This window comes from Ursus arctos, unplaced genomic scaffold, assembly GCF_023065955.2.
Source record: "Ursus arctos isolate Adak ecotype North America unplaced genomic scaffold, UrsArc2.0 scaffold_28, whole genome shotgun sequence".
In the NCBI taxonomy this organism is placed as follows: domain Eukaryota; kingdom Metazoa; phylum Chordata; class Mammalia; order Carnivora; family Ursidae; genus Ursus; species Ursus arctos.
This window is the reverse complement of record NW_026622963.1, coordinates 11,090,359-11,116,179: the sequence shown is the minus strand read 5'-3', so window position 1 is coordinate 11,116,179 and position 25,821 is coordinate 11,090,359. Positions and strand designations below refer to the sequence as shown.

The 25,821-nt window shown below is 38.2% G+C and overlaps 1 protein-coding gene across 16 annotated transcripts in view; it reads right to left on the bottom strand.

Annotated features, from left to right (window-relative positions):
* PEAK1 (pseudopodium enriched atypical kinase 1) overlaps positions 1-25,821 on the bottom strand; it is a 294,322-nt gene that overhangs the window by 224,053 nt on the left and 44,448 nt on the right. For 8 of the 16 annotated variants that reach the window (XR_003311383.4, XM_044391996.3, XM_026478585.4 and 5 more), the window contains exon 2: positions 23,128-23,191. The exons of 5 other annotated variants lie outside the window; for them this stretch is intronic. The gene's annotated coding sequence lies outside the window, so the exon portion shown is untranslated. Of the gene's footprint in view, positions 1-23,127; positions 23,192-23,602; positions 23,753-25,821 lie in introns of those variants that run through there. 3 more of the 16 variants (XM_044391995.3, XM_048221528.2, XM_048221539.2) reach the window with 1 other exon arrangement.

The following is a 25,821-nucleotide window of genomic DNA, read 5'->3' as shown; positions in this document are numbered from 1 at the left end:
TGTTTTAGAGAACTGTCACTTTCCTCACCAACACCAATAAATAAGTTATTAACTCTACCCTTTTGACATAATAAAGTCATTTCGATAGAACTAAAAGTGCTACAGTTTCAATGTCAACTCTTCTGAAGATAAGCATTGCTGCTGTGCCTCAGAATTCAAATTGCTGCAGCAGGTCATTAGTCTGTTCCATTTTGTTGACACATTTTAACTCATTTTATAAACCTAGATTTGTTTCTCTTCTATAATCCTCGAAAAAAATATTTACGGGAAGGCAATTTCATTTTGCTAGGCTGACAGAGACAGTCCCTTGGGGAAGGGGCCAACTCAAGCAGGACTGAAGCAGCTGGTAGGAGCCAATCTTTCTACCTGTTAATTGCATTTGTGACTAGGCTGCACCAGCTCACACACCCACCCGGCAAGCAGTAGATAAATTCAAACAGTCCCATCTCAAGAGTTTGAAAACCAGAAGGCTCTTCCCCCCTTCCTCTGAAGAATTCAACTAGGGAACAAAACAGTAAAGGAAGACAAAAATGTCAAAAGTACATAAACATTAATTGTACCTTCCTGGCTACCAAAAAAAAAAAAAAAAGAATTTTATAAATAGCTAATAGAAAAAGTATGCATTCATTTGGTCATTCAACAAGCATTTACTGGAATTCCTACTGTGGTAGACACTGTTCTCAGGTGCTAGCAATATAGTAGTGAACAATGTCCCTCTCCCCATCAGAGAAGATAAAAGAGAAATGAATAACTCTTGACCAATCATTCGGTGCAAAGAAGAAAATAAAACACGGCCATTTAATAAAGTGTTGGAAGAGTGCTCATTTATAGTGAGTCATCAAGGGAAGCCTCTTTGAAGAAGGGACATATAAGCTGAGACTTAAATGTCAAGGAAGATAGAGCCAAGCAAGAGTCTGAGGGAAGACCATTCCCCACAGAGGGACAAGTAGTAGAAAACCCTGAAGCTGGAATGGACTTGGTATATTCTCAGAACAGAAAAGAAGGCCGAGGTGGCTCATGTTTTGTGAACACGTTTAAGAATGGCAGCAGATAGGTCCCCTCAAAGCGCCACAGCCATTTCAAAGTCATCAGTTGGAAAGATAAAAATAAAAACTGTAACCAATGAGCTACTCATGGGAACTCACTTTTGGACTAGTAATGACCACCAAGAAACTTTCAACAGAAAAAAGAGAAACATGAGTTAAAGAAATGTCCCAAGAGCAGAGGTTTCTGAATCAGGAAGGATCAGCATCAGAGTCCTGGCTGAACCAGTGCTGTCAATCACCCCCAAAAGCAACAGCGTTCTAAATAAGATCAATGTCCAGGACTGGCATACCTGGACAAGGGGATATCTGAGGCTTATAAAGGAAATGTTAAAATGCACTAATAAATGAACTCTAGACAGAAATGAATATTTCTGAATGTGCTTGTCTTACTCCCTGCCTGACCTACTCATTTCAGATAGTCCTAGGATTTCTTTTTAAAATTTAAATGTAAAAGTAGACACCATAAAACAAAACCCTCTTAGAATAGAAATTTTTAGCAATTTTAGAAAAGTTTGTCACATGTAACTGTCTTCCTGGAATCACAAAATAAATTAGGATTTTAAAAACAGGAAAAAAAATTTAGTAAATACTTAGATCACCTGTTTTCCTTCTCTAGCAAGCACAAAACAAGCCTTCAGCTTTAAAAGTATAACATTAAATGATGCTATATTTTAAAAATAAAACATACCTATTAAAACAGAACTCATCTATTTGAAGGACAAACTATATTTTCCAGCATTGAAAGATCCCCAGATATACTGTACATGTTGTACAATGTTAACCAGATTTTTTGTAATGGTACTATAATGTTGAAATTCCCAAACTATGCTTCCTGCTATTGAATAGATGCATTTTTTTCCACAAAATCATTTTGGTAAGGCTCTATTCACTTAAAAAAAAAAAAAAGAATAGGAAAACAATGGAGATCAAAAGCTTGCCCTAGATGAGGTATGTGGCAATGTGCCTTCACATAAGCTGCATGCTTAATTTTTAATAAAAGAAAGAACACTGGCATCAGAGACTATAATCCCACCTCTATCACTTTCTGAACCTCAGTCTTCCTCATCAGTAAAATGAGGCTACTACCATCTACTCTCACAATAGAAAGATTAAATAAAATGTTATAGGTGAAGATTAATGCTTTCCAGTCTTATTGGTAATCATCGTATCAGCAGGGGGAATAGAAGCAAATATATGTTTTAAAAAAAAGAGACAGAAATAATCATAAGTTACAGGTTGTAAGAGCTAACCATAATGTAAATAATACCCCTGGAGATGAATACACAGGCTGAATTCCTGCTTTACCTATAAAGAGGCAAATACCCAGAGAATTTAAGTGACAAGCCCCAAGTCAAAAAGCAGGCAGAAAAGGGGCTTAAATCTTGTTTAAACTCCTAAATGTGGTATACATTTACCAGCACTTTCACATATTGAAGATCAACTGATCTTCACTATGAAATAGTTAATTTGACTGCTGAGAAAGCCCAAGGCTTACCAAAGATAGCCAGGTAGTAGTTCGTGATGGAACCACAAGTAAAACCTAGGATGCTGAATACTGCTTCTCTCTCTCTTTTTGAAGACTTTTATTTATTTATTTATTTATTTATTTATTTATTTATTTATTTATTTAAGAGAGAGGGAGAGCACAGAGGGAGCAGGAGAGGGAGACGCAGGCTCTGGAGGCACAGAGAGCCCAAAGTGGGGCTTGACCCCAGGATCCTGAAGGCAGATGCTTAACTGGCTGTGCCACCCAGGCGCCCCTGAATACTGCTTCTCTTAAAATAGAGATTGAAAATCTTTCTCACTCATAACTTGATTTATACAAAAAAAGCATGCCTTAGCAAGCAATCACATTTTTTAATTCAGGTAATAATAACTTTCATTTTTTTAAGATTTTATTTATTTATTTGAAAGAGAGAGAGAGATAGCAAGTACAAACAGGGGAAGTGGCAGAGGGAGAGGGAGAAACAGGCTCCCCACAAAGCAGGGAGCCCAAATGGGGCTCGATCCCAGGACCCTGGGATCATGACCTGAGCCAAAGGCAGACACTTAATGACCGAGCCACCCAGGCACCCCAATTCAGGTAATAATTATTTTGAAAGTCATACTATAAAGACATAAATGTTTGCATTCTGTATTTAATAGAATCAGTCAGCTTCTTAACATTAAAATGCTCACATCAAAGACAAGTCTTTTGATATATTCCCAAATTAAAACCTCCACTGATAACAGCTTAATATAAAGTAGCAAGGATTATTTTTATTGTTTATTCACAGATTACTTAAACAGAACAGCTGGGTTAGTGAGTTGCTGAATATTTTATCATACTCAATTAAGAAGTCTATTGTTTCTATCATTAATGACTCTAATAAACATATCCTTAAAAATTACTTCATCAATCCTTTACTTTCTTTCATGTAGGATTTTCAAGTTAACCCTTAGGTCAATCAGTTCTCGTACTTAAGTCAACATGTTTCATTTTCATAAAATAATTATGTTACAAATACTGCATTATTATGCAGCTAAAGTGAGAGAGAGGCTGGGAAACCAATCAAAAGAAAAGGATTCATATGGAGATGAGCCAACTGAACAATACAGTAACTAAGTACAGTCATATTTACATTACACATTTCTGGATGTCACTGAGAAAATATACATCTGCTTTAAAAAGGATCAAGCTTTGCAGCAAGATTTCTAGGTTTAACAAGAGAAGATGACACAGCAATGAAGGAAGTCAGAGCTCAGCCACCATGATGATCATTTGTGCAAATACAGTGAGAGCATTTTCTCTATTCCAAAGAGACCTCTGTCAAAAATCACTTTCAAAGATATGAAAATGCAGGTCCACATGCATAAAAGTAATTTCTGAGTCTTGCAAATAACAATTGGCAACACTGTTGTTGAGCAGGTGAGAGCAGAAGAGAACCATTAAATTAATACACAAATGAGCAGCAGCCACTCACGTTACTTTCACATGAATGAGAGAAGAATAAATATATAATTTTGGTGGGGATCAAGCACTCTTGAAATAGTCATGGCCAGAGAACACCATCTAATTAACTGCTTAGCTCAGTTCATAGGCTCAGCAAGGACCATCACTGAATAGAGGAGAGGGCACAGCCTAAAGGAGGCAAGCTGTCTGGTGAACTGAGACAGTGCATATGCCATAATGTACGCTGCTTGTCTGTTTTCTGAGCATTTTTTAAACTGCAATTGATAATAATGTCATTGTGAACTCTTTAGGTAAGCAAAATAATAAATGAATAAGTGTGTTAGAAACTTCAACTGGAAAAAACACCCAGCTTGTGACAAAGCACCCTACTTGTGACAAAGCACCCTACTTGATTTCCTACAGCATCCTCAGCCACAGCTCTAACAGAGCCATACAATTCAAGTGATCAAAGGGAAGCATCTTAAAATAAAGACACATAAATTCTGTATAACCCATTATTTTTGTGTTAAAATTATCTAAAGATAATTTATCATTGGCTATTCCATAGCATAATCAATTGTTGGAATACTTCATTCCTCAATTACCTTGGACGAGCAAGAGCTTACCATAAACACATGCTTCTATTTAGAGCAATTCACACTTCAAGCACTCTACTAATTACAATATACAGGGGTGCCTGGGTGGCTCAGTTGGTTGAGCATCTGCCTCTTGATTTTGGCTCAGGTTTCATGATCTCAGGGTCCAGAGATTCAGCCCTGTGCTCAGCAGGGAGTCTGCTTAAGATTCTCTCTCTTCCTCTCCCTCTGCCCGTCCCCCTGCTCACTCACTAGCACTCTTTCTCTCCCTCACTCTCCCAAATAAATAAATTAAAAACAATAACCACAATATTCATTCAACACACATTTATTAAGCACTTACTGTGTGCCAGGCACTTTTAGTGGAAATACCTGGAAACACCATGCTGAATTACATTAGCCCTTACTTTTGTAGGTAGAGGGTATGTATTACACATGTGCAAATACTATATAATAAAACAAATGCTAAAACAGAAATGTGTACAAATCACCATGGACACATAGCAAGGGAAAGGACTTAATTCTTCCTGAGGAAGTGAAGAAAGGCTTGTCAGACTACCTAACTTTTTCACTGAGTGTTACAAGGAGTTTGGTAGATATACTAGAGGTTGTTCACAAGGAAAGGGGAGCATGAAAGATCTACAGCCACTGCAAAGTTGTATAAATAGAAAAGAGTACTTGTCCAGCATGGCAACAACATAGCCCCAAAAGAAGTAAAGATGAAACAATAAGCGATGATCAGAAAGGGGAACGAAGGATCTTCAATAAGGCAATTTAGGAAGTTTGGACTTCATCCTAATGAAAATGTGAAGTACTGAAAAGTTTCAAGCAGGGGGGATGCCTGGGTGGCTCAGTTGGTTATGGAGCTCGTGGTTTTGGCTCAGGTCATGATCTCAGAGTCTTGAGATCAAGCCCCACTCAGGCTCTGCACTCAGCACAGAGTCCGCCTGTCCCTCTCCCTCTGCTCCCCCTCTCCCACCTCTTCGCCCCCCGCCCGTCTGTCTGTCTGTCTCTCTCTCTCTCTCGTTCTCAAGTAAATAAATAAATTTTTTTGTTTTTTAAGTTTCAAGCAGGAATGTGATTCATTTTGGCTTTAGGAAAATCCTTCTGGCCATATGTAATATAATGATTTATAATGATTTATACCATCTGAATGACCAAAACATATTTCTCAGAAATATTTGGTCTTCATCCATAGTTCCCGGAAAACACTTCAGACCATAAAGGTGAAATGGGTGTCTTATTATTAATGAAGGTGATTTGTGGACCGCACCCAAGGGCAGGGATTTGTTGCCAGGAGGACCAACCATGTGATTGGAGCGTTGGAACTTTTAATCACCCTCACTCCAACCCAGAGTGAGGAGGGGAGAGGGGCTGGAGGTTGAATCAACCAATGGCTAATGACTTAGTCGATCGTAACTATGTAATGAAGCCTCCATAAAAACCCAAGAGGAGAGCTCTTTTAGTCCTCTTTTTCAGAGAGCTTCCATGTTTGCGGAGCCAGAATGTTGAGCCAAGCCCCCAGGTCCATGAGGACAGAAGCTCCTTTGTTAGGAACATCACCTAAGGTAGTTCTTCATCTGGATATTGATTCATATCCTTCAATAAACTGGTAAACTTAAGTAAGCATTTCCCTGAGTTCTGTGAGCTGTTCTAGCAAATTAATTGAACCTAAAGAGGAGGTTGTTGGAACCTACAATATGTAGCTGGTTGGTCAGAAGCACAGGTAAGAGCCTGGGGCTTGTGACCGGTGTCTGAAGCAGAGGGTGAGGGCAGTCTTGTAGGGCTGAACCCTTAACCTGTGAAATCTGATGCTGTCTCTGGGTAGACGCAGTGTCAGAATTAAGTTGAATTCTCAGAAATCCTACTCTGAGAATTGCTTGGTGTTGTGTGTGGGAACCCCTGCCCCCGATACTGAAATTGAATCTGGGAACCTTAAAAGACCATACATACAACAAAAGGAAGGAATGAAGTTGGAGCAATCAAGTTTGGTAGTTCTAGTAAAAGATTATTAAGGGGCACCTGGCTGGCTCAGTCGGAGAAGTGTGCGGCTCTTGATCTCGGGGCTGTGAGTGCAAGCCCCACGCTGGGCGTAGAGATAAATAAATAAAAACTTAAAAAAAAAAAGATTATTAAAATCACTGCTACCCTTAGATGAAAGCGACAGATTTGGCCCTTATGAGTCCACACCATTCTCTATGTAATGAGCAATGCAAAGGGCCAAAAGGAAGTGTCTTGCTGGGTCTCACCCCCAGAGACCACTTTTCACCTACCTGGAACTCCAGAATGCCTAGCTCAAATGACTGAGTCCATTTCCAGGACAAGTTTTCATGCAGATGTGTGCACCCCTAGACGTGAAGGGTAGCTACGAGGTAGCTACTGAGGGAAGATGGGGGCTGTGAAGACAGCCTGGACATTTTACCATGATAAGAAAGATATACATACATGTATATCTGCAATATTATATATATATAAAGTATATTACATATAATTTATATACTTTAAAATATATGCAAGTATATATACTTACATATTAGTATATAAGTACTAATATTGATAGTATATATAACATCGTGAATTAACAATGTCCTAACATATTCATGTATAAATGATTATTTGTGCCTAAAACCTGAGGTTTTTTATGATTTATAGTACCAACCTGAAGTTTTAAAAATTTTGTTTCAAGAAGATCTGAAGTAATTCCTTAACAGAAAAAAAAAAATTTTCTCCTATAAGATAGACATACTAAAGTCAGGATCAACTTACTAGAAAGTCAAAGCAATATGAAGATAGATATGCCAACCAGGTGTTGAAAACAGGTTGGTTTAAAAAAAAAATCATTTCTTAAAGGATCAGTGTGTGGCCAAAGGCAGATATTTGTTATACACAAATGAGCTACTGTATTGCAGAGCTCTCTGCTCATTAGTGTACAGAGATGCATTACCCTCACATTAAATAAAGACTCAGTGAGCAAAACACTGCAGCAAGCATCTGTTGGCTAATGACAAAGAAAACCATGGACCCTTTGAGGCCAATTTCCATCCAGCTGAAAGCATGGAAGCAGCAAAGGCATGCACTGCTTTTCAATATCACCCCCAAATAACCATGAAAGAAGCTCTTCAGCATTCATGTTACTCTGTGGCAAAAGCAATACAAGTATGAATTACATATGCTAAACAAGATACTTAGGAAAAGTTAACCCTAAATAAACAGAAGTCAAATATGTAACTGCATTTTATTCTCACTCTACTTTTCTGTCAATATCCATGGTCAGGAGAATGGTCAAAAGAAGGCACTGAACAAAACTGTAAGCTAGGCAAAGTTTGTCTTCTTACATCAGTTACTTTTTCCTGCCCCTGTTTCATTACCTTTTTTTCTCCCCACCCTATCCTCAATGTTCGCATATTTCCCCCAGACCTCTGCTATAAGGTTCTCTGGGGCCTGCCTTGGCCTCCCTTGCCCCTGTGTTGAAATTTATCATACCTATATATATTTCTCAGAATGTCATGTGACCTGATAACAGCCCCCACAAACGTCTGTAACTCCTTTAACGTGCTCCTCCCTCCCTAATGCTTTTACCTAACCTCAAGACCACACCCCCTCCTCCCCTCTCAGAAACCTTTTACATAGCCTTTATCTTTCCTATATATTCAACTTTCTTTCTTCACTAGCGTCTCTCAGTACATAAACATATTTAAGTCTCTATCTAAAAAGCAATAAAACCCTTAGCTTATTAAAAGGTAAATAAATGCTAGTATATGGAACTTACTCTATGGTGTCCTCCCCCTTAGTCTCTGCCTTCCCCTCACCACATTCACTCCCCAGGCCACAGCAATGTGACTTCTGCTCACACCATTACATTAATCCAAGGTCTCTTCACCTAGAGGCTGGAGGGTCTGTGGATAGAACTCAGGAGACCTATGAACTTGGATGGGTAAATAAATTATTTCTTTAATTTCTCCAACCTCTAAAATTACTAATACTATATTTCCTAAATTACTATAGGCCTACCACTATACCTTGTTGTGTATTGTGTTAAATAAACACATAATACTTTATTACAATTAGTTTGGTAATAATACTTTAATATAGAGGTGCTTAGGTGGCTCAGGTCATGATTTCAGGGACCTGGGACTGAGCCCCGTATCTGGCTACCTGCTCAGCTGGTAGTCTGCTTCTCCCTCTCCCTATGCCCCTCCCCCTCACTCATGCTCTCTCTTGCTCTCTCTCAAACAAAAATAAAAAATCTTTAATATAATTAGTTTCTCTTGTAATTCTATGTATTTTATTTTATCCATCTGTGGCAGACTTTTTCCAAATATGCCGCAAAAATACCTCCCATCCACATGCTTTTCTATGGTGTAAATTTGCAGCTCACCCACAAAGATGTGGAGTCTTGATTCCCTTCTTAAATCCAAGTTGGCATTTAACTTGCTTGTAACCAAAAGAGTGTGGTGAAGTGACAATAAGTCACTTCCCAGGCTTGGTTAGGAAAAGTGATGCAGGTTCTGAGACTAGGTTTGGGGTGGTTTGTTAAACAGTGATAGTTTCCAGAACAGAATCTGGCACCTGGAACTGGAGTGCTGACATAATAAAAACATAAGACAGGTTATACCAGCTGTGGGATTGGGTGGTAGACACGAACAGGAAGGGCCACAAGGATCTCACAGCAAAAGCCTGATGAGCATTGAAGAGGCTACTGGAAAGGCCTTAAAGCAGAGAGAGTAAAATGTTATCAGAAGCTAGAGGAAAGGGGCGCCTGGGTTGCTCAGTCACTTAAGTGTCTGCCTTTGGCTCAGGTCATGTTCTCAGGGTCCTGGAGCAAGTCCCACGTCTGGCTCCCTGCTCAGTGGGGAGTCTGCTTTTCCCTCTGCCTGCTGCTCCCCCTGCTTGTGCTCTCTTGCTTGCACTCTCTCTCTCAAATTAATACATAAAACCTTAAAAAAGAAGAAGAAGAAGAAGAAGCAGCAGCAGCAGCAGCAGCAGCTGGAGGAAAAAAGACCCTTATGAAGGGGCAGAAAATTTAGCAAAACTGTTGCTTGTGATAACTCAAAAAACAGAAAATGCTGGCAATGAACTGTTACTCATACCTAAGGTAATTTCCAAGCTGAATGTCCAAAGTGTCAACCGGTTTCTTTTATATATATAAAACAGAAGGTGCAGCTGGAGATGAGCTAAAGAAGAAAGTCTTCTGTTTTCAAACAGAATTTAGAGGAAATATAAAGAAACCAGCAATTGCTGGGTTCAAAAATAAAAGTATTTTTCATCCACAATCTCTTCCAGAGGAGAATGCTGGAAACAAAAAAAAGGTCTGGGGACAAGATCAAATACAGGGTGCTGAAAGGAAAATCTGGTCTCTAGACAGAGATGAAGCCAACGGTGTTGCTGTAAAATCCTTATTTAACACTCAGTTTCTCCTTCTCAGTCTCTTTCTCCCAGTGCCTTTCTCTGTACTTGTCCGCTAAAACTAGATGTGCTCAGTGGTTCTGTCCTCAATCCTGACCAATTTCTTCTTCAACCACTCCCGAAAAACCATTAACCTCAAAATCTCTCTCTCTCAAGCCTCCACCTCTCTTCCAAGAACCGCATACAGATCTGCACATCTCCACTTCAATATCTCAGAAAAACCTCAAACTAAATCTTTTAATAATCTATCTCCCATCCCACAAGTTCTTTCTATTTTATTTGTTTATTTGAGAGAGAGGGAGGGGCCGAAGGGGGGAAAGAGAGAGAGAGAATCTAAGAATCGAGGAGCCTGACACAGGGCTCGATCTCACAACCCCGAGATCATGCCCTGAGCTGAAATCAAGAGTCAGACGCTCAACCAACTGAGCCACCAGGCAGCCCACAAGTTCTTCCTTCCGTCCTTCCTTCCTTCCTTTCCTTCCTTCTTTTAAAGATTTTATTTATTTGACAGAGAGAGACACAGCAAGAGAGGGAACACAAGCAAGGGGACTGGAAGAGGGAGAAGCAGCCTTCCCGCCGAGCAGAGAGACCGATGAGGGGCTCGATCCCAGGACCCTGCGATCATAACCTGAGCCGAAGGCAGACGCTTAACAGCTGAGCCACCCAGGCGTCCCCCACAAGTTCTTTCTATACCTAAACATGCATTGGAAATAAACACCTCTGCCCATTTAATTGCCCAATTTAGGAATCATCCCTGATTTCTTTCCCCTCTTATGTTTCTCCCCCCAGCCAATATCTAATCAGTCATCAAGTTCTATAGATTCTACCTGCCCCCACGCACTATTTATTCTAACCATGTCAAAATATAGGACCCACTGTGGATATGAGTACATACTTTTCTACCTAGAATGTAACTCCTGTTATAAATCCTAACTACTCTGCTATGTGTTAATTTAATTCAACAATATGGAACACCTATTCTTTGGCAAATCTGGCAGGACCTACACCAGGACTAGGCAAAAAAAAACTGGTATCGAGAAACTGAAAGGACTCCATTTTAGAAAGGCTCCCTGTCTGCTGTTTCTCTGCTGGGCCCCATTTACTCATGCTCTATATCTCCCCTTGCATCTGAGTAAAGCAAAGAAGCTATGATTCCACTCTAAGGGATAAGCAAGAAAGTTAACCAGTCTCTGAGTTCTGTCCTAGGCCCCCATATACCTGATAACATATAAGAAGAAAGATCACGAGCATGTTCCAGGACAATGGCTTCAAACCTCAGATGAAACTGGTGCCCCCTTACCTTCGGTGATTTATGGAATAATACCTGTTGTTCACCTGACACTCACCTTCATCAGACCCTACCCCGGATTCCTGAAGGAACACGTACACTTGACCCCTTTCCAATATAAACTCCTAATCGCAAACTGTAGGGAGACTCACTTCTCCTTTTCGGAGTCTCCCAGACACTCCATCTGCTGCACTCTATCACTTACATGATTCAGTGAACTCTGCTCTCACCTCCTCCTGGCTCGCGTTTGATTTCTATCCTGCGCTAAGCCAAGGACCTTCTTGGCTGATCCTGCAAGGCCCCCTCTGGGACTTCAGACCCAGCCTTCCTATGTCAAAATTAAGTGAGAAACAGGTCCTGCCTCTTCTCTGGAATCACAGAGAAAAAAAAAATAAGTAAGTATAACACTGGGGTTTATCACGGAGGATAGCATTGTATGGCAGACTAATTCTTTTGTGGGGGCGGAGATATAGCAGGCAGTAAGTAAAACAACAGAATAAATGTAATATATTCTCTTGGAGGAGCAAGTTTCTTTGATGTAAGTAACTTAAAAGATTTTAACATCTACATACTCATAAGCAGAATACAAAATTTACATGAAAGATGCAATATAATACAAATTCATGGGTCGTTCTGAGCAAGAATAACTGTCTGGAATTATAATTTAAAGTAACACTAAGCAGAAGGAGAGCCACTTTAAGTCAGAGACCCTCTTAGAAGTCACCCCACCTGGGGCGCCTGGGTGGCACAGCGGTTAAAGCGTCTGCCTTCGGCTCAGGGCGTGATCCTGGCGTTCCGGGGTCGAGCCCCACATCAGGCTCCTCCGCTATGAGCCTGCTTCTTCCTCTCCCACTCCCCCTGCTTGTGTTCCCTCTCTCGCTGGCTGTCTATCTCTGTCAAATAAATAAATAAAATCTTTAAAAAAAAAAAAAAAAAAAAAAAAGAAGTCACCCCACCTAAAGGACCTTCTGGGTCCACCTATTCAAAAAGGCAACCAGGGCTGGGCGAACATTCAGTGAAACACCACTGGATGATCAAAAAGATTCTGTGGGACTCTTTGCTACAGCCAGCCTCCCCTCTACACAGCCTCTGTGGAAGCTTCAGACACAGCATGGAAGAAGTCTTGCATATGACTGAGGAATCTTGAACAAACTCATTTTATGCTGGCTGCAATCCCTGCCAAGATGCTGAATTAGCAACACTACTAACCCCATCTCAGGAGATTGTCCCTTGGGGAAGGTACACAGAAAAAGTGGAAAGAATGATAAGAAACACCTGGGGGGACAAGGACCCCTTTCCAACTGGTATGTGTGGAATGGTGGCTGTGGCCTGCGGCGTGAGGCAGCTCACCAAGGCTGTGGGATAACAAAACAGAAAAAGAACTACTGAGTTCTGGTTTTTGCTTTTCTTGTGCCCCAGCACCTATGTGCACACAACCTGGCCCCACATATGCATTACTCAAACCTCAGGTCCTCAGGAAAACAGGAGCTTAGAAAAACAGTTTAATACACACTAACATTCCCTGGCTTCTTCTTCCCATCACCTTCTCCTGTAACACAAGCCCTTGGGCTGAGCACCAGTAATCACTGCAGTGCCTTGTCCTAAAGGCAACTTCTTCCTCAAGAGAAACAGGTAAAGAAGTGACCTCAAGTTATATGGTATGGGGTAAGAAATGACTGACTCAAGCTCTGCGGTGCCTGGGGCTCTCCAACTCCTGCCCCTGACATCACTGGGACTGATATTAAACCTAATCTTCCCCATATAAGCAGTATCTGACAAAGGAAAATATCAAGTACCAAATAGTAAATATAAAACAAAATGTTTTAGTCTATTCAAGCTGCCATAACAAAATACCATAAATTGCATGGCTTAAACAACAGAAATATTTTCTCACACTTCTAGAGGCTAGAAGTCTGAGATGAGGGTGCCAGCATGGTCAGGTTCTGGTGAGAGCTCTCTTTCTGGCTTGCAGGTGGCCATCTTCTGGGTGTGTCCTCATAGAGAGAGGACAGAGAAAGAGCAAGTTCTCTAACATCTCTTTTTATCAAGGCACTGTTCCCATCGGACCAGGGCCCCACCTTCACAACTTCATCTAACACTAATTACCTCCCAAAGGCCCCACCCAAATACCAACACACTGAGGCTTCAACATAGGAAGTCTGGGGAGACATAAACATTCAGTCCAACACATTCACGTTTTAAAAAAAAAAAAAAAAAAGGTGAAATTTGATCCTAACATCATACCATATGAAAATCTATCACACCAGATGGATCAAGGCCTTCAATGTCAAAAATAACTTTAAAAAACTTATTGGAAAAGATGAGTATCTTTTAACCTCAGGATAAGGAAAGATTTCTTAAACAAGACAAGAGAAATCTGTACGAAAATTAAGAACCATTGTTCAAAAAATACCTTAAAGAAAGTGAAAATACAAGTTATAAACTAGAAGAATGTATTCACGATACACCCAACTTATTATGCATTATTATCAAGAACATATAAAGCAATAACACACACACCCAAAACATGGCCAGAAAAATGGACAAGAGAGATTAAAGAGGCATTTAACATCAGAACATATGCATATAACCAATAAAAGTATGAACAATGTTCAACATCACTGGAGATCATGGAAATTCAAAGCAAAACTCTTTATCAGTAAAAACAATAAAACGCTTTGAAAACAGACCAAAAAAGAAAAGACTACCTACAGTTCTCTCTAGCTCAGACATTCATTACCTCTACCTTTCATTGCCTGTGAGCAATTTTGAAATTTAAAAACTATAGAAAATTGATAATAATGTGAACTATTCTTGAGCACAAAAGAGCAAATTAGTCGTGTCCAGTGGATTACAAGTGATAATCGCCCAATGGATAGATGAGTTTTTGCATCCATTTGGAAAATTCATTTCAGCATTCCTTTACTGCATACAAATGGGTGACTCTCCAAATGTGCCTCTGAACGGACCCTAACATCTTACCAGCTTCCTCATTAACTAGTGAGTTAAACATTCGACGAGTGTTCATTTTATATCTGTATGAGTCATGATTATAACCCCTTCTTAAAAATCCTTTAAAAAAAATCCTTTTACCACCACAATCAGAATCCAGTATCACCCATTTATGACTAAAAGAAAAAAAAAAAAACTTTCAGCAAATGAAGAATAGAAGGGGCTCTTCAGCCTGAGGATAACGACTTCGTGGTAAAAGTCTGAAAACTTTCTTCCTAAATTCAGGAACAAGCCAAGGACATCTGCTCTCACCACTTCTATTTAATACTGTACTAGAGGTTCTAGTCAGTAGAATGAGGTAAGGAAAAGAAATACAGGTTGATAGGAAGAAGTAAAACTATCTTTACTTACATACACATCATAATTACATAACAAAGCCTAAAGAACCAAAATAAACAACAACAAAAAAACAAAACAAAACAAAAAACCCCACAAAGCTACTAGAACTAGCAAAAGCCAATATACAAAATTCAATTACATTTTTACATACTAGTAATGAACAGTGGAAATTAAATACTTTTAAAATGTCATAATAGCATTAAAAAAATCAAAGTGCAAAATTTGAACTCGGAAAAATAAAAATTATGGCTCTTGAGAAATTAAAGATGATCTAAATAAATGGAGAAAGAGATCATGTTTACAATATTAAGATGTCTATTCTCTCCAAATTGATCTGTGGAGTGAACACAGTGTCAAGTAAAATCTAAGGATGTTTTTGTAGAAAAGTAAAAGCTAACCCTAAAATCCCTAAGGAGAAGTAGATTCTAAACTGTGAATATACAAAGGACCTAGAAGAGTCAAAACAAATCTTTAGAAGAACAAAACTGGAGAACTTCCACCATTTCACTTCAAAACTTACTATTAAACTACTGTAATCAATATAGCATGTATCAGCAAAGAGAAAAAATGTCAATAAAACAGAAGACAGAACTCAGAAACAGACATACACATATATAGCCAACTGGTTTATGACAAAGTCATCAAAGTAAAAAGAAAGTCTTTTCAACAGGGGTGTGTGCTGAGAAAACTGGGTATTCACATGCAGAAGAATGAAGCTGGACCCTTACCTAACAATGTGTACAAAACTTAATTCAAAATGGATCAAATATCTAAATATTTGTAAGACCTAAAACAATAAAACTCTTGGAAGAAAACATAGGACAGAAGCTTTATGACACTGGATTTGGCAGTGATTTATTGGATATGATAACAAAAGCACAGGTAAAAAAGTAAAGACAAATTAGACCTCATGAATATTTTAAATCTTGCGCATCAAAAGACACTATCCACAGAATAAAAAGGAAGGCCACAACATAGGAGAAATATATCTGAGAAGGGATTAATGTCCAGAAAATAGAACTCCTAAAACTCAATAATAACAAAACCACCCAATTCAAAAATGGGCAAAGGACTTGAATAGATATTTCTCCAAGAAGATATATGAATGGACAGTAAGCACATGAAAAGATGCTCAACATCACTGATCACTAGGGAAATGCAAATCAAAACTACGATGAGATACCACCTCATATCCAGTTGGATGGCTAGTATTTAAAAAAAAAAAAAAAAAAAAAAAACCAACACAAAAAAAAACCCAGGAAACAACAAGTGCTGATGAGGAGGTGGAGAAATTGGAACTGTGTATTGTTGGGGGAATGCTACATGGTACCACTGCTGTTTAAAACAGCATGGTAGCACCTCAAAAATTAAAAATTGAAAGCAGGGTCTCAAAGAGATACTTGTACCCCCTGTTCACAGGAGCATTTTTCACAATAGCTAAAACATGGAAGCAAACAAGTATCCATCAACAAATGAATGCATAAGCAAAATGTGGTATATACATACAATGGAATATCATTATCATTCAACCTCAAAAAGGAAGAATACAAAAAACTTACTGTGCCATTCACTACAACATGGATGAACCTTGAGGACATGACGCTAAATGAAAAAGCCAGTTACAAAAGACAAATACTGTATAATTCCACTCACATGAGGCACTGAGAGAAGTGAAAATCATAAAGACAGAAAGTAGGGACTGGGGGAAGAGAAAAATGGGGATTTATTGTTTACTGCATATAGAGTTTGTTTCACAAGATGAAAAAAAGAGTTATGGGGATGGATGATGGTGACCAATGCACAACATTTTTAAAGTGCTTAATACCACTGAACTGTACTTAAAAATGGTGAAGATAATAAATTTGTGTTATTTTTTACAACTTTTTAAAAAAGACATTAAAAAAGAGAATGGGAAGAAAGAAGTTGGTGAGGTGAGAACAGATGAATTTCTTTAAAAAAAATAAAGGGACAGAAATCAGAAAAGTGGTTTGCTCTAGTGAGAGGAGAGCATGTCAAGGAAGGAGGCTTAAGGATCTTAGAGAGTAATAAAAATGTTTTACATGTTATACGGGTGTGGATTACGTAGGTAAATGCATTTGTCAAAATTCATTAAACTGCAAAAGATCTATGCATTTCATTGTAAAATTGAAAATTATACCTCAATTTTTAGGTTTTTTTAAGATTATGATTAAATACTATTTTATTTTAGATCATTTAACTAGCAAAATTTAAAAGTCTGAAAATCTACTGAAGAGACTATAAAACAGGATCTCTTATGCAATGGTGATAGTGATTTATTTCCAATCACTCTGAAATAAATTTTGTATAATCTCTTTAAATTTACAATTTATTACCCTATGACCCAGCAATTCCATTCACAGGTGTATGTACAGAAGAATCTCTCCCATGTGTGCACGAGTCACATACAGGAATGTTTCTCACATCAGCGTACAAAATAGCAAATGCGTGAAAACAAGATACTTATCACTCAATCCCAGAAATAAATTGACCATGATAAGTAAGGGTATCACCTTTGAATATTTGAGATATCTTTATATTTTGAAGGCAACTCAGTTTTGGCATATACATATTATCAGCTTGTTCAATGTGTGTATGGACAGAATAAATCCAAAATTAAGGTACAGAATTAAGGTATTATAATGATTTTCTACTTTTTAAAGGTAGAATTTATTCATTCAACGGGACTTTTATGGCAGTAAACACTGTAATCCATTGAATGCAGGTTACATGACTGATACAATATTCACATACAAAATATCCTGCAGCTGTAAACATGAATGAAGTCGATCTCAGTATATGGAAAGATCTCCAAGATATGGAAGTCCACTAAAAGAGCAAGAGGTAAAACAGTAAGTTCTCACGGATTAAAATAAATTCCCTATATATTTATATGTATAACTGCAAAAACAATTTGAAAGTAAATAAATTGTAAATGGTACTTCCTTCTGAAAATAGCAACAGGGGATGTACAGTGAAGGGAAGACTTAACTTTTCACCGTAAATCCTTTTGTACCATCTGGATTATTTCTGACCATATAACCCGTTTTGGCAATTTCCATGGAGACAGAGGAGAAAGAGGCCCTCGAACAACATTTATGTTTCTGGTTAAGCAACCTCTCCCATGCCTTACAGCAGATACTCTAAACCTTCATCCCTCCCCTCAAACTCCACATCTCACCCCTGTTGGCTACTTGCAGAATATCAACAACCACAATATCCCGAAGCCAACAACTTTGTTTTCTACTCCAGGGAAATGGGGGAACTCCCTATATTTACTTAATTCACACCCATATATTTACCTCTGACTACATCCATGGGTACCTCCTTCCCTCAGAAGAAAGAGGCCACTCCAGGCAAATCTTGTGTTCTTAGGCAATCTCCTGTCTCTACAGGAGAGCCTATTCCCTCTATTAGTCCTGTCTCTACTTCCACAAGCTTGCTCTTAACTTGTCCTTTCTCCTACCACCTCTGTATATATGCACAGTCAAGCCCCACCCCTTAAAAAAAAAAATACTTTACATTCCCCTCTATGTAGGAACCTAAACTCATTCTTCCCCTTCACAGTTAAACTCTCACAAGAGTGGGGACAGTCTATACTTGAGGCAGTCTCTTCATCTCCCATTCACTGCTGAACCTACCATAATCTTGCTTCAGTTCCCACTGCTGCTAAAAAAAAATAATAATAATCTTGCTGAAATCACTAAAAGATGAAACCTATAGGCATTTTGTGAACCTTATTTTACTTCATCTCTCTGCAGTACCTGGCAATGCTGACTGCTTCCACCCTCCTGAAACTCTCTAATCCCTTCGCTTCTGTGACACATCTCTTTCCTGTCTCTCTACTATGTACTGGAGATTCAAAAACAAATATGACAAAGTCCCTGACTTCAAGCACAGATTCTAAAATGAGAGAAATATATGCAAATAATCACAACACAGTGAAAAAGTACCATGACCGTGACAGGTACAAACTGCTATGGTAGGTCTGTAATGGTGAAAGAGAGGGACCATGCATTTTAGGAGGAGGAAACCAACATGGACAAAGGCACATGTATAAGTCAACATAGTTTGTACAACCATTAATGGATAATGGTTGAGCATACAAGTTTTGAAACCAACCAACCTGATTCTACAACTTACCAGCTGAATGAAGATAAAATAACAGTTTCTATCTCACAGGACTGTATTGAAAATTAAATACTATATATAAAGCACTGAGCATAGGGCCTGACATACATTGAAAAGTCTCAATAAATGTTAACTCCTTCATGGCAAAAACAGTCAACAAATTAGGAATAAAAGGAAACTTCCTCAACCTGAAAAAGGACAGTTACAAAACAGCCACAGGTAACATCACACTTAATGCTGAAAGACTGAGAGCCCTCCCCCTAAGATCAGGAACAAGACAAGGATGTCCACTCTCATCACTTCTATTTAACTTTGTGCTGCAGGGCGCTTAGGTAAGAAAAAGACATAAAAGGCATCCAGATTGGAAAGGAAAAAATAAAACTATCATTATTTGTAGATGACATAATTTGATACATAAAAAATTCTCAATAATATATTAACAACTATTACAACTACTAGTTGAACTAGTAGTTCAGTAAGGTTGCATGACACAAAAATCAGTTATATTTCCATACACTAGCAATGAATAAACCAAAAATGAAAGAAAACAATTTCATTTACAATAATATCCAAAATAATGGGCTTAAGAACAAATTAAGCAAAAGAAGGAGATGAAAGAAATTAAAGAACACATAAATAAACGGAAAGACCTCCATGTTCGCAGACTGAAAAACATACTATTATAAAATCTCCAATCTGATTTACAGATTTATAATACCAATTCAACACAATCCCCATCAAAATCCCAGCTGGATTTTTTTGGTAGAAACTGACAAGCTGATCCTAAAATTTATATGGAAATGCAAGGGATCCAGAAGAGCCAAAACAATCTTGAATAGGAAACACAAAGTTGGAGAACTCACACTTCATGATTTCAAAACTTCCTGGCACAAGGACAGATGTATAAATCATTGGAATAGAATTGAAAGTCCTGAAACAAAACCTTACATTTACGGTCAACTGATACTCTTTGAGGGTGCCAAGATAATTCAATGGTCTGTGACAACTGGATATCTGAATGCAAAAGCAGGAAGCTGAACCTCTACCTCAAACCATACACAAAAGTTACTCAAAAAAGGGGCGCCTGGGTGCCTCAGTTGGTTAAGCATCTGACTCGATTTCAGCTCAGGTCATGATATCAGGGTCATGAGACTGAGCCCCACGTCAGGCTTCGCACTGGGCATGGAGTCTGCCTGGGATTCTCTCTCTCTTCCTCTCCCTCCACCGCACCCCCACCAAAAAAAAAAAATTAACTCAAAATGGATCACAGACCTAAATATAAGAGCTCATATTTAGAAGAAAATACGAGTAATTTTCATGAATTTGGATCAGGCAATGGTTTCTTAGATATAACACCCAAAGCACAAACAACAAAAGAAAAATAGATAAAATTAAAAGCATTTGTGCTTCAAAAGACAGTATCAAGAAAGTAAAAAGGCAACTCAGAGAATGGGAGAAAATATTTGTAAATCATGTATTTTATAAGTGACTTGTATTCAGAATATCTAAAAAACACTTACAATAAAAGGATAAATAACATAATTTTTCAATGGGCAAAGGATTCAAGTAGGCGTTTCTCCAAAAAAGATATATAAATGGTCAATAAGCACATGAAAAGATGTTCAATATCATTACTCATTAGGGAAATAGGAATCAAAACTACAATGAGATGGGGCGCCTGGGTGGCTCAGCCATTAAGCGTCTGCCTTCGGCTCAGGTCATGATCCCACGTTCCTGGGATCGAGCCCCGCATCAGGCTCCCTGCTCGGCGGGAAGCCTGCTTCTCCCTCTCACACTCCCCTTGCTTGTGTTCCCTCTCTTGCTGTGTCTCTCTCTGTCAAATAAATAAATAAAATCTTCAAAAAAAAAAAAAAAAAACCACACAATGACACACAACTTCCCATTCACTAGAGGGGCTATAACTTAAAAAAAAAAAAAAAAGTAACAAATGTAGGTGAGGATATGGAAAACCTGGAAGCCCCATACATTACTGGGGGGAATGTAAAATGATACGGTCTCCTTGGAAAACAATTTGGCAGTTCCAGAAATTGTTAAACATAGAGTTATCAAATGAACCAGCAAATTACACTTTTAGGTATACACCTAAAGACATGAAACCATATGCACACAAAAACTTACACACAAAAGTTCATAGCAAAAAGCTTAGAATAGCCAGAATGGGGGAGGGGGTGCAGAAACAACCCAAATGTCCACCAACTGATGGATAAGCAAAATACAGTGTGTGTACATACATAGAGAAAGAGAGAGAGAGAGGAGTCTGGCTCCTGATCAAAAACTTAAAATCTCTATGTGTAATTTTCCAGCCTGACTATAAGCAATTACAAAGGCTTTAACTGGCACGCCCCACATGGGAAAGCCATCCTACCCACACCAGACTGGAGACACAGCCAGTACACTGCAGTCTCTAAAGAGAGCTGTAGTCAGGAACTTGGGCTCCCCTGGCTGACCATGTTAAGCAGAGATACATTCCTAGCCCAGGCCCCAGACTTCATTCAGAAGTCTATCTGTCGCCTTCAGCTGAGGCTTTTCCTCATGCACCTCTGCTGAGGCCTTCTCATCAGGGAAGAAACACTGAAGACACTTTTTCTCTACTCTGACTCCATGCTTTTTGATCCCAAGCCCTTCCACCTCACTCTTGAACCAGCCCTGGGTCCATAAGACTGCAGGAACCTCCTGTCTGGCCTTCTCTCTGCAGTGAAATGATCCACCTCCCACCTCTGTACTGATCCACCTGAGTGGGACACCTGCACTTTCTGAGATTTAGCCTGTTGCTTATACTATCTTAGTAAGTGAATAAGGCTCAACTGTTACTTTCATTTTGGATCACTGTTTTTAATTAGCTACCCTGACACCAGGAAGTTCAGGTTTCTCTATCGCCAGGTCACCTGACCTGACACTTTAAAATGGAGTATTATTCAGCCATGAAAAGGAATGAAGTACTGATTCATGCAAAAACATGGATGAACCTTGAAAACTTTATGCTAAGTGAAAAAATAAGTCACAAAAGATTGCATATTCTACACTTTATATGAAATACCCAGAATAGGCAGATCTATAGAGACAGAAAGTAGATTAGTACCTGACAGGGACTGAGTGGAGGGAGGAACGAGTGGTGACTGCTAATGAGTACCAATGTCTCTTTGGAGTGATAACGATATTCTATATTTTAAAATTTTTTTTAAATGAGCTCCACATCTGGCGCAGAGCCCAACATGGGGCCTGAACCCACAACCCGAGATCAAGACCCAAGTGGAGATGAAGAGCTGGATGCCCAAACGACTGAGCCACCCAGGCGCCCCTGAAGCAATGAAAATATTCTAAAATTAGATTGTGGTGACAACTGCACAACTCCGTAACTACAATTTTAAAAAATAACAAAACAAAGCAAAAAAAACCCACTGAATTGTACACTTTAAATAAATGGGTGAATTTTAAGGTATGTAAGTTATTTCTCGATAAAGCTGTTTTTAAAAAAATGTTAGTTCATAACATTCCTAGAGCACTAATGAGATGGAAAACTGGGTACAAGAGATTATACTGCTCTGTAAAGGAGTTTGTAAAATATCCTTTAAGCAATGTTAAGGTACTGAAGGATTCTGAGTTGTGGACTGACATGACAACATTCATCTTTTAGGAAAAGCAATCTTGTGACTGTGACAAGAATGGCTTAGAGAGTAGCTGGATTCGAAGTGGAAAGACCAGAAGACAGACCGGTTGCTTAAAAAATTAAAAGATGAAGAGAACTGGAGCCCAGACATGTCAGAAAGGAGAAAGGGCTATGAACCTATCTTTAGAGTAAAATGCTATTATGGAAAGAGAAACCAACTACTAACATACTAAAGGATATATTCTTATTTTATGAGCCCCCCAAACAGAGGGAACTACAGAAAATAATCAAGTCCAGGAGAATAGAGTGGTAGAAAACTCCTAATAACTGACTTATTAAAATAGTTACCAGTTATTGAAAACTATGACTTAACAAATTAAGGATCTGTCTTCAGGAATATCAGATTATAATGTCAATATCATTCTCAAATGTGTGTCAGGAGAGCAGTGTGAACTCTATCTTTGAGTATAAAAGAAAATGTCCTTTGGAATTACAATGGAAAAATTCACTCAAAACTACTGTAATCGTGAAAACCAGCTTCATTTCCTTCAATCAAATGTCCTACAAACTAAAAGTAAGCATGCTATATATGTAGTTTTATAATAAATAATATTTGCCTATTAAACTCTCAGAGGAAAAGACAGTTTGCACTGCCTTAAATTTTTCAAAAATAATTCTTTCTCATTATGAAATATATCTTATAAGGTAAATTCATTTAAAAAAAATCTCACCGCAGGTTTTCAGATGAATTCACAAAGAAATGTCTACAGCATAAGTTCCAGTTCAGGCAGATACCTGAATTGAAAAAAAAAAAAAAAAAGAAGAAGAGGAAAAAAAAAAAGACATGGTCAACATAACTAAATCTGAGTAGGGAACTTAATTTTTTCAATAGAACTCTAACTTGATCATTTACACACTAAACTTTTGTGTTCAAGTTGTGTTTTACAAATCTGTAGAATGTCAAGAATCTTAATTCTGCCAGACTTTCTATTGCCTTTAATTAAACTTAACAAAACATATACTATGTTAATGGAGGGGGGGTTGGGGGAGAGATCAATCCAAGAAAGATACCTTTCTTTCATCAGTTCAAGTCTTCAAAAGAAAGGGCATTTTCTAAAAGTTTGTACTCCCTATTATAATCCCACCATCATGACTTCCCATCCTCACAAAAAAACAGAATTCAAAAATCTGAAAATATAGGGGTACCTGGGTGGCTCAATCGTTAAGCATCTGCCTTCGGCTCAGGGCCTGATCCCAGGGTCCTGGGATCGAGCCCCACATCGGGCTCACCGCTGGGAGCCTGCTTCTCCCTCTCCCACTCCCCCTGCTTGTGTTCCCTCTCTCGCTGGCTGTCTCTCTCTCTGTCAAATAAATAAATAAAATCTTTAAAAAATCTGGAAATATACAAGTAAACCAACAGTATGTGTTTATAAAGCTTAAGTAAAAGGAAAGGTTAAATAAAACTGGCTAAAAAACTATGAAAATGTTTATCTACATTGGCAAAGAAAATCTAACTTAAATGAGATATCCTCTTCCATCAGTGAAATTAGAGGCTTTTGGGGTTTTTTTAAGATTTTATTTATTTATTTGACAGACAGCCAGAGAGAGAGGGAACACAAGCAGGGGGAGTAGGAGAGGAAGAAGCAGGCTTCCAGTGGAGCAGGGAGCCCGATGTGGGGTTCGATCCCAGGACCCTAGGATCACACCCTGAACCGAAGGCAGATGCTTAACGACTGAGCCACCCAGGCGCCCCTAGAGTTGTTTTTTGAATAAGATGTTAGTCATTAGTGCTGTCCCAGTTCTCCTCCTTCCCAGACTCACAGTAGGATTGCACTTCACTGCCCTTGTTTCAACTTAGGTGTGGCTACATGACTTGCTTTAGTCACTAGATGTACGTAAACATGATATGAAACATCAGCAGGAATAAGCTTTAGGAACCAGTACACAACCGGAAGACCTACCCGCTACAGTAATTATGGAAAGTAACCAAAGGAGTTGATCAGGCTGGTTCACTAAATAACTCCAAAGAAAGAATACCACCCGCTGATATGTGTTTGACATATAACATGAGCTTTGTTGTAAAAAATAAAATTTGTTGCATTAAACAATGAGATTTGGGGGATTCTTTGTTACTACAGCATATTCTAAATTATACTGGCAGCTACAAATGACAATGTAATATACTATAATAGATATTACAACAATATAATAATGCAATATAATGGGCATCTCTGCACACTGTTCATGATAGTATAAATTGGTAATCTCTTTCTGGAAAGCAATACACAAAAACCTTAAAAAGTTCAAGCCCTCTGACCTAGTAATTTCTCTTCCAGAAACCTGTCCTAAATAATAAAAAATCCAAAGACTTAGATCATAGCTCACTTATGACTGCAAAGAAATGGAAATAACAAACTAAATGTCCAAAGGATTAGTTAATAAATCAGGATAAGAAATAATTAAAACTAAATATCAAAAATGCTTAAGGACTTACAGGGGAAACTGTGTGAAGGGCATATGTGGGAACTCTATGTATTGTCTGCTCACTTTTTCTGCATATGTATAATCTATAGTGACAGAAAGATCAGTTGTCACAGGAGCTGAAGGTCATGTGAAGGAACTGACTGCAAAGGGGCTTAAGAGAAACTTTATGTTTAACAGTATTTTATTGAGAACCAGAGCTTGATCCTAGAAAGAGTCTGAGGTTTTATTAATTTATTCTTTCAGTATTTATCGCATGTCTCCATGTACAAACAGCATCCTATATAGCAAGGATATCTTTCTGCACTGGGTCTGTTTCCCCAAGATTCAGCTAGACCTGCCTTTCAAGTGGTCACTGTAGCCAGTAAAAGCACTGACAATCTACAAACCACACCTTTTTAAAATAATCCTTACACTGGAAAATAACAAGTAGGTCATGATTATTTTTAAGAACTATTTGCATTAGTGATTATTTGTTGACCTAGTCTTTCTGAAAATAAGCTTAGAATTTCTACAACTGAACATGTATCATCGACAACATGAACATTTTTCAGATGTTTTGAATTCATGTATTTTGAATTATATAAATGTGTTTATAAGATTATATGCATTGGTAACCATCATTAAAAATATAATGAGTTTTGAACATTTACTTAAAGGATTAAAGGTTTTTATAACTATAAAAAAATGGCAGAAGTGTCTAAAACTTTAACTAAGAAATTATAGAAAAATATAAGTGAAACACAGAAAGAAATAAATGTGACAATGAAGACAAAGCATTAAGCAAAGAGAAGAACAAAAAGTATTAGGTTAATCAAATAGAAACAGCCAAGCCATATAACCAACAAATTTTATTCAACAAGAAAGGATATAACACAGGAAATATTTGTTTTAGCAATAAGCATGGAAATTCAAGACAGTGGGGACAGAGTTAAAAATAAAAA